Genomic DNA, 10,562 nt, shown 5'->3' on the forward strand with positions numbered 1-10,562 from the left:
CAGGCAGCACGCATGGCAGCGACAAAGATGCTTCAAGGCATCCTGAGGGGCTCTGGGCCCCAGAAGGCACTCAGGCTGTTTTTCTGTCCCCAGTAAGTCCAAGCCAACAACTTCCCTCTCCACAAGACAGACACACTGACCACCCTCCCCTACTGCAGGGATCCGTGGTGCAAGTCTGCTCATCCCTGTCCCCATGAGCTCCATGCCACTGGCTCTCCCAGGTAAATTCCCTTCCCCATGGATTTCTACCCACGTGGTAGCTCCATCACCCCTGACATGGCCAGCGGGGGTTTTTTTAGCTTCCTTGGACACGGTAAGATGAATATCCTGACCTGCTTCAGCCAGAATGAGTTAAAACTATAGGTGGTCCCAGCTGTCCCTATGGCAGGTAGTGGCCTCATCCTGCACATGCCCAGGACCAGCCCATTATTCTCCTTTCCTGCCTCCCCTGTGCCACCTTCCCCCACCCTGTCACCAAGGGGGAGACAAATCAGAATCATTTGGAGCTGTGGAGAGGGCTGGTAAAATTGGAATGGCAGCTGGCTGGGGTGGAGAGACAGGGTTTAGAGAGGCTACAGGGTGGGGTAGAGCTGGCAGCCTGAACTGGAGGTGTGCATGGATAAGCAGCAACCCCAGAGAGGGCTGAGAGCAACCAGCAGAGAAGATACTGGCTGGATGCAGCATCCAGTGCACATTCTCCAACCAGCCTTCTTCATCGCCAGGGAAATCACAACACCCCAGGGTCATCCTTTGTCCCAAGTGCAACTCCCCCCAGCAAAAGCACCATCATCCTGCAGGCTGGGCAGGGCAGAGGGGAACTTGCACGTGGGAGTGGTTGTGTGTCTGTGACGGTCGGTGCACAGTGTGGACAGGGGAGCTTCTGGAAGCAGCTTGGTGAAACACTTGTCCTGGGGTGCACCAGCTCTGGCGGAGAGGACAGGGCACACAGCCACAGCACCCGACCCCTGTGGCCACCTGTGTTCACCAGGCTCGATGGCACTGCACGTCCTAAGAAATACACAGCTTGGAGGAACGTGAGTGGCTTAGAAATATGAAGTTTCTAAGAGTGTTTGTCTCTGCAGATGGCTTTTGGAACTCTCGAGGTTGCATCACCTGCCTTTCTTCTGTGCCAATGGGGCTACAAAAGCTTTCAACATCTTTTAATGGAAGCAGCGTTTCTCCCACAGTCATCATGGGACTCCAAGAGCTGGGAAACACTGACTATTATAAGTCATAATAACCTTTTTATTGTATATCCTCTGTAGAGTGGACTGAAGGCTTGAGCTCTGTATCTCCCTGAAGAGCCACCTAACCCAGCCAGGCAATGCTGGCTGGGTACCAGTGTGACCACAAGGAAGGGTTTTGTAGCAGCTGTGCACCTCTTCTCAGCAGAGCAGTATCCCATCATGTTACAGGACGCTGGAGCTGGTGCCTGAATGCCTCCCAGACTGACTTTCAAGCCAGCTAGATACCAGTGCACAGTTAACCCCTACAGCCCATTTCCATGGTTGTGCAAACCCAGTCACCGCAATTTTTTTAAGTCTTAAAAACACAGGTGGAAAAGCTGCAGACCCAGTGGTGGCTAATGCAGGGAGGCTTCCCCTTCTACAGCCCACATGACCCGGGTGGGGGGGAGGGATTTGGGCAGATGCTGAAGAAGGATGCGCAGGGCTCCCCAAAGAATGGGTGCAGAGGCTGGGCTCTCTGTGGTGGGGAATGACCTTCCTGAGTCCTGGTACAGCTGGTGGTGGCAAGGCTCATGCAGCCCCATCACTCGCCAGGCACCCCAGCCTCTGCCAAGCCACACACCCACAGCACAGAGCCTGCTGGGGGCAGAGGCAGAGCGATGCTGCCAGCAGCACCTGCCTGCTCTGACCAGGCTAAGAAGGTGTGGGCACCCCATTCCCCAAGGAGGTGACACCAGGATGCCTCCCCTGCAGCCTGACCCTAGCTGCTGGGGGCTGAAGCAGCGGCGCCCTGCTCTGCCCTGCCTCCGGGTACTTTAAATAGGTCAGCAGCAGGTGACTGGATGAAATTACCCTTCATTTTATTGTAAGGGAGCTGCAGACGAGGTCCTTCCCTGTGGCTAACAGCAGGGGTTTTCAGTGGCAATGTAATGATTTTAATCCAGCAGTTTTTATTAACTCCTCACGCGCCGTGTGCCTGCACTCGTTCAGCCTTGCCCGCCAGCTGGGTCAGAAGGATGCTGTCACTGCTCGTAAACGTGCACAGGGACATGTCCCAGACATCACTGTGGGCCACAGTGGTACAAACCCATCACTGGGGAGCCTTCTGTAAAGCTCTGTTACAGCCATCACTGTAAACCCTTCTCCTGTACTCCCCTGACTCACAGAGACCAGTAGTCAGTGGGGAGGTCTATAGGTGAAGTGCCAGCTTAGCCTGGAGATCAAAATCTCTCCATTTTTGGAGGTAAACAGAGAACAATGCTGGTCTTCATATGTCACTGGGTGCCAGCAGACTTGTGCGGTGGCAGAGAGCAAGTGGGGTTACACTAAAGGTCATAGCTTGAACATCAGGATACGGACATTGTGGGTGCAGCAGGACACCATGGGAAGCAGGGGTTGGGGTGGAATGGTGGACAAAATCAGGTCTGTGGTGGGTGAACATGAGGGCGGGGATGCTTCTGGGGAAAAAGAGCAGGATGAGGGCTGAGAATTAGCCCAGAGCTGGAGCAGGCTTGTGGTGTCAGGTGCTCAGTGAGCTGCATGGGGCCGAAGGACAGTAAATCATGATAGTGTGAATCAAAGAGGACTGATTTGTCTTGTCAGAGGTGAGAGAGCCCTGAACAACGCTGGGGAGAACCATCTCCGTTGGGCTGTGGTCTTGGCTGTGGTCCCTTCTGCTCCTACAGGAGCCAACACTCCCATGGTTATCCCTTCTCTGCCTTCCCAACAGATAAGGTGATGGTGATGGCTGAGAAGAATGGGGTCAATGAACATCAGTATCTTGGTCTTTGAGTGTGTGCATGGACCTTTCTGCAAGGGAGTTCTAACTCACAAACCTACTCTAGGAGAGCACAGCACCACCGAGGTGTCCGCTGGTCACCTCTGGAAGAGTGGAAGGTAAAGCAAGACCTCCCCCTTGTGCTGAGCTGTCACATCACTGCTTCTTTTAAAACAAATGCTGCAGATGTGGAATTATTAAAGGAATAGCCTTGTGGAATCCGGAGAAGAAAATTCCTTTTGCTTCCACAGGTAGGACAAACTTACTCAGGTCCTGCAACAGCACAGTGGAGACACTGTGCCTCTTCTGAGCTGGGTTTGGGTTTTCCCTGGCTTTTCTCATGATGCCCTTCAAGCTGGAAGGGACCTTCAGAAGTGATTTAGTCCAACCTCCAGCTCAAACCAGGGTCAGCTCTGATGTCACGCCAAGTTACTCATGGCTGTCTCCTGTAAGATCTTGGAAACCCCCAAAGTATTCTGGTCTTCTGACAAGTGCTTTTGTATCAATATGGCTCTTTTGAATTCTCCTTAAGGAAGAATTAATTGCTGAAAGAGATAGCCAATGACTATCTTGGCTTGGGTTTTAGGGATATGACTCAAAATCTTACTAGTTTGCCCAGGTGAGAGCCTGAATGTGCTACTTGGACACTGTAGAGTGGCATCTCCTGGCTCTCAGCTTGGGATGAGAGTGAAACTGAGAGTGCAGTGGTGGCACAGAGGACAGGAGGCCACCCTGCTTCCACTGTGGCATGGATGCACTGAGACACCGTGCTCTTTTTTACCGATGCAGGAGGATTTCCTCCTTCTATTGCCATGGGAGGAGTGCAGGCATGAGCAGGCTGCATGCCCAGGAATCCCTGCGAGGTGTGATGTGGGTGATCCATGCACTTAGGGAAAATGGGGAAAGCCACCGTGCAGCTGCTCTACTCCAGGATGGCCAAGCAGCATGAGTGCAACCCTAAGATATCTCCTACAGCTTCCACAAAAACTCAGGCAAGGAATAACTGCCACTTCTGAGCCAGTCTTGGCTACATTTGAGCCAGCCCCTAAGCTTCAGAGTAACCTCTGTTAATGAGATTATCCTAATTTATGTAAGTATGGTCCTTTCCATTTTGTTTATCATTTCCCCTGCCTTTAGGCATTTGCTCGGCCGGTGGGATGTGGCAAGGGAACAAGCCATGAACTCAGGAGAGCTGGAGATGAGAAGGTTTTTAGGGAAGGAGAGCTTGGAATACCTTTGGAGTTTAAGCAGTAAAAACCTGCCATTCCCGTTAGAGGGGCTAGGCTTGTTTGCAGTATGCCTACGGACTAGGTTCACAACCACAAAGTCCCTTCCTGATCTATGCTCCTTTTCCACAGCTACAGGGTTTGTTCCCAGGAGCAACTAGCTCCACGTGATGCCTTTTGTGCTGCTGTAGCGGCAATCCCACCTCATGGCAGCATCTCCTGTGGTTCTGACATACGCAGGCTGGCTGCAGCTGTGGGCTTGGTCTGGGTGGATGGTTCTGCTCCATTGCACGTGCCACCCTGGAGGCCCAGGTGACCTCTCTCTGTTCCACCCTGCAAGCTGCCACATCTGCCTTGGGGGAAGAGAAGACCTTCAGGCTGTTGCCCAGGGGAGATGGGTGGCACATTCTGCAAGAGCAGACACACCGTGGCCATGCGATCTAGCTGCGCTCTGTGTTTATTTGGTCTTCACTGCCCTATTTGCTTCAAGTTCATGAGTTCCCATTGCCACCCTACAGTCTGTCTTCAGATACCTACGTAGGAGAAGAAAGACACCTTCAGATACCTACTCAGGAGAAGAGGTAGCCAGCAGCAGTCTCTGATGTGCTGTTGCAGGATCTAGGTGAGTTTGTCCTACATGTTGAAGCCAAAGAGCATTTTCTTCCTTGGGTAATGCAAGACTATTTCTCTAGTACTTAACACAGCCTCTGCCAGAGGCTTTACGTCGGGAGGTGGAAGTGTGAGACATTTGTTAAAATTTTCTAGGGTCACAGAGCAGTGCTGCGCTCTCTGCAGCCTGTCAGAAGATGCCACCAACTAGGCTGGGCTGTCCTTGCACCCACTACCTTAGCAGGGCTCTCTTCCCTCTACAAAGGCAGTCGGGGTGTTGAGCCCACAGCCAATCCTACAGGAACAGCCTACGGAGCATTAGGTTTAGCCTTCGTGAGACTCCTGTTAATTTCTTGTGCTTCACCTGTCCAACAGGGAAAGTGTGTTAGCTTAAAGCTGACAACACTAAGCTGTTTATCATTTGCACGTGATAAAAATACTAAGCACCAAGCAAACTGGGTAGAGGGGAAAGAGGAGCCCAGTGGTGGGCTTGATGTGTGTTGCAAAATGGCTTTAGCTCTTCTTCAGCCACGGTGGGCAGGTCTTGACAAGTTTTCTGGCAGCCCTCTACAGAGCTCAGAGCTTATTACAGGGTCTGGCTTGGTCCATTGAATCATGGAATGGGTTGGGAGGTACCTTTAAAGCTCACCTAGTCCAACACCCCTGCTGTGGACAGGGACATCTTTTGCTAGATCAGGTTGCTCAAAGACCCATCCAGCCTGATGGGGCTTCTCAGGGCATTTTCCAGTCAGGTCTCAAAAACCTCCGAGAACAGAGACTGCACAACTTCTCTGGACAACCTCCTCCAACACTTGATTGTACTCATAAAAACAGATGCACATTATTTCTTTTTCTGTGGAAATTTTAGATGCATGCCAACCTATTTCATAGCAGAATAGCCCTAAAAATGTACTTGCTATTTTGTAGGCAACTATAAATACTCGTTTCTGCCCTCTGCTACTTCCAGTCACCTCTTCTAACAGGCTAAAATCTACAGGTGAGCATCACAACAGGTAAGGGGTAGGATGGTGAAAGGTATCAGGGAGATGTTCACAGGGTTGCTCAGTCTTCAGAGCTGGGTGTTGGTACTTACACTTCCCAAGCAGATGTGTCCTGGTGGAGTTACTGGCGTGCTCAGGTGAGTAGCTTTTTTATTTCAATACTTTGGTTTCCCAGAAAAATTCATACAAAGCTGTTGCAACAAATCACAAGGAAGGAAAAAAGAACCCCAAACCCACCCAAACCCCCAAACCCCACAATAAACTGCTAAACTCCATGACAAGAAAGGGAGAAAATTGAGTCCTATTGTTTGGATGTCACATGCAGGGACCACTGGTCTCAGGAGATAAGGATGAAGCCCATAGTGATGAACAGTCATAAATGCTTCATTCTGAGAGAATATTTAAAGATAGGTGATCTGGAAAGAAAAACAAAGAATAAGCAACTATTATTGGGTTTTTTGTGGGGGTGGAAGGAATTATATTGACAAACAGAAGAGTCGAATCCTTAAATACAGAGAGTCGAAGATACAGGATAAATGTGCATATGAGGGTAAAAACACAGATATTTCTGAACTGGTCTTGGAGAAACCGAAATATAGAATATGTCTGTTTACACAGTGGTAAAATTATTGGAGGCAGAAGTTGTGATGACCAGCAAATTCAACTGTACATGTTAGTCCCCTGACTAACTGTGCCCTCTGTAGCTGTCTTTCCCATGCTGTCAGTGGGGAATGTGAGGCTATGCTGTTAATTTTGGAGTGAGAAAAGGGCAGCAGAAATATAACCCCGGCCTTTTCTGGGTAAATGCAGTCTATCAGCTCCTGTCCCAGGGCTGGGGCTACTTGCTGTAATGTACTGCAAGATTTACATTGTCGCTCGCTTTCAACCTCCCACTCAGTCACATGCAGTCACCAAGGCAGAGACACTGGGTAACTTGCCAAGTGACTGATGGTATGTGCTGATTTTCGTATAAATTTATACGAATTTGCATACATCTCCCTCTCAGTTTGCATTCATTCCCTGTGATGCCTTTAAGAACAAGTAAAATATTGTCTGGTCTGAATGAGTCAAAATTTTCTGCTTCTCTTATGTTTTCTCTTTTGCTGATACTCATTTTTCAGCTACTAGTTGATTTTCTTCCTTTTCTATTGCATTTTTCACCTCCCTTCCACCCTTAGCTTAGAGCCCTTTTCTTTTTTTACACTGTATGAGTATTTATATCAAAACTTATTCTATCAGTTGGTCACAAAGTAGGGAATAGTATCCCAGACTGTGTCCCTGACCATCCAATTTACACAGCACTGCTCGGTCACAGGCTGATTTTAATACGCTGCTACATTTTTCATTTCCTTCCCTGTATAAACAGGTCCCAAGTACGTGTCCAAAATTCGCTTGGCGCAAAGTTTTGGGTAAGTATAACTCTACACAAACAAATATTGAAGACAAATGAACCTAACAGGTATTTGCTGTGTGGCTGAGGGAGCTGGATGCAAGGTTGTAGGCTGGGACTGCCTGTTCTGCACGGAGCAGCGTGGGTCTGGGTAAAAGCAGATGCTTCGGGAAATGTCTTAGAGGTCATAGTGGGACCCAACTGAGCAAGAGCTAATGCTGTATTGACGTTTTTTCCTAATATCCTACCTGAAGCTTTGTTGTCTCTGTGGCCCTTGTGTTGTTTGGTATCACCGAGAAGTGGTTGCTTTGCTGTAGCTGCCCTTCAAGTATGTGTGGGCTGTGATTTACCAGCCCCCCCAGCAACCTCTTTGTCTGACAACACAAAACAGCTCCTGTCCTCAGGCCATGTGTCCGAGACCCCTGACACCTCAGCCACCCCCTGACAGACCTCCCCTGTTCTTTTTTTCATATCCTTCTTGTGCCGGGTGGAGGGAGGGGACTCGGCGGATGGGCAGACACAGATGATTCAAGACGCAACATCAGGAGCCCTGAGCAGATAGAGGGATGTGATAACTCCTCCCTTCTGGTCCCAGTTCTAATGTAGTCCAGTTTGTGGTTTCCTTTATTTGCCATGAGAGTGCACTGTTGACTCATGTTCAATTTGTCCTCCTCCTGCTCCCGAGCAGGGCTCATGGATTGCTTCCCGGGCTGCACTGATGCCTGGGATTATCCTGCCCTGGATGCAGAGCTCTGCTGTCCTGGCAGCTGAACTTTGTGAGGTTCCTGTTGGCCCAAGCCTGAGTTAGTCGAGGTCCCTCTGGCCTGAAGCTCTGCCATTCATGCACCACCTGCTTCCCCATATTTACAGTTGTCTACCAATTTGGTGAGGGTGCATCTGTATTATTGCCCAGAAAGCATATGAAGATATCAAACTGTATCGGTCCGCTGCTTGATCCTGGGATACTGACTGTTACTTGACATCAGGCATACTTCAGCCTGATTGCACCCACTGATGGGTGGTCCATTCACTACTGCAGCCTTTAACTCAAGATTTGTCATTGTATTAGCTCAATGGCGTCCTCTCTTGAAACTAGTCTTCTCTTCCACCACCTTTGTGCTGCCTCCGGTGCCTCCCGTCCCACTTTCTCCGCTTACTACCTCAGCTAACACCTCGCTTGTGGGATGCTCTTCTTGGTTTGAGCCTGATCTCCCCATCCTGAGATCACTGCCACGTTATCTGCGGCTCCTGGATCACTGTCTCTTCCCATGATTTGTGATTGTTTGTCCTGGCAGGAGATGGGCTTAATAAGCATCCCCCATAGCCTTCCCTCCTGGGACCCCCAGGTACAGTCAGGCTTGGTGAGATGTGCACTGTCCCGCCAGGTTCAGGGATCCATAGCTGAGGTTAGGGAAGCCTGGATGCATTCCCACATGGCTCTGTTACCTCTGGCCAGGTGTTATCCCAGTTACCTGCCACCGAATTGCAGAGTAGCACGTGCCCTACGCGGTGCCTGCACGCTGCTCCACATGCTGCGGGGGAAAGGCAGGAGCCTTTACAAAGGCTGTACATGGCTTGCTTAGCTAATCATGAAAACCAATTAGAGGGAAAATCTACTTCAGTGACCAGGAGGGGACTATTTCCAGTCAGTGGGAGAGAGGGAAAGCGATGGTGATATTCTCAGACTTTCCCTTTTCAATAAGATTGTTGCCATGCTGAGGCAGTCTTTCCCTGGTTTTAAGTCCCAGGTGAAATACAGACTTATTTGTACTGATGCTCACTCTTAACCATAAAGCACAAACCTAATTAAGTACCTAAACTGTATCATCAAAGCCCTGGGAAAAAACTAAATATTATTGCAAGCTTGGGATGTAGACAGACACCAACAGGAACAGGTGAGGTCCTCCAAGGCAGGGCTTCCTTCTGAGCAGGGCACTTTGCACAGCGAGCTCTGCAAAAGGCGTCGTTTGAAGAGCTCACACCCAAACAGAAGTCAAGGTATTCCATTGCCAGAGAAGGAAGATGGTTTGGGGATGAGCCTGAAGGATATAAATTTGGAAGAGGACCTCTTAAGTCTAATCCCAAGGGAACGAGCAAGTGCATTTCATCTGTGATTAAGGAATGAGGAGGCTACTCCTCAAGTTAACATTAGTTACTCCCTCCCGCTCTCTTCCAGGGTAAGATCCAAACAAGGGGAACAGTGAGCTTTTACTGACAGTATTAGCAAATACAAAAATACAGCCCGGACATGATGCTCAGGAAACCCAGCATCAGCCACCTATATGATGAAAAAATACCTTTGACTTTAAATAGACTGAATTAAGGAAGAAAAACAGAGAAATATTTCTGTTGGCAGGTAAATGCAGCTACACTTACCTATGCAAGCTTTAGCTACAAACTACATTTAACAGATGCTTAGAGTTAGTCTTCTGAGCTATGTACCTTTTAATTAGCAATTTCCTTTGCTGTTTTTAAAACTCTAGGAGGGCTAACTGTAGATGTGATCTCTATCTAAGAAAAAAACATTATTTATAGCCCTACTCACCCCTCAAAATCCATTCCTCCTCCTTGTTTGGAACCAGACTTTTTTGTTTCAGGTCACATCAGTGCCCCTTTGACTGTTTTGCCCACAGAATTGCTCAGGTTATTAACAATTTGGTGTCTTCCCTTGTGCATCCCACAGCGGACAGCGGATCAAGAAGGGTTAAACCATCCTTGAAGTGTGCAGGGAACGTGCTTGACTTTCATTACTGGTTATGGCATGTAAGACAGAGAACCCAGCATGTCTTCTTTAAAGGAAAATTGTGTTCCTCTGCCTGCTTTAAGTGTGTCAGCAAACCAGCTGTGAAGGATGCAATTTACTTAGTCTTTCAAAAGCCTTTGTCAAAGTTCCTTGCTAAAGTCACAGGGAACCAAAAGCATCTCATGGACTCAGCCACAGGACAAACTCCAGCCAGCCAGGGGCTACAATCAGCGACTCCCCCAATGTGGTGCTGCAGACCCCCGTAGGAACCCAGAAAATGAGACCCTGCTCTTCACATGAAATGCTTTCTTCCAAATACCACAATCCATGATATCCATCCTGCCTTTCCTCATGGCAGAACTGCACAAGTTGTCTTCAGGAAGGCACAAGCTGATTAAAAAGACATGACTGACAGCAGTAAAAACTGTTGCTTGCACAAAGACCAGTGGCTCAGGTGGCCTGACAGCAGAAAGCCTGGCAGCTCTGGCAGCCACACACCACCATGTACGTGCCATTCCTCCTCCTGTTGCCCCAACAAAGAGACCAGACCCACAAAATGGCCCAAAATGAGAAAACAGGCAGCAGAAAGTATCCTCACCTAGGTACAGAGGGTGAAGCAAGTGAATTTC

Source organism: Falco cherrug, chromosome 3 (assembly GCF_023634085.1).
Source record: "Falco cherrug isolate bFalChe1 chromosome 3, bFalChe1.pri, whole genome shotgun sequence".
Classification (NCBI taxonomy): Eukaryota; Metazoa; Chordata; class Aves; order Falconiformes; family Falconidae; genus Falco; species Falco cherrug.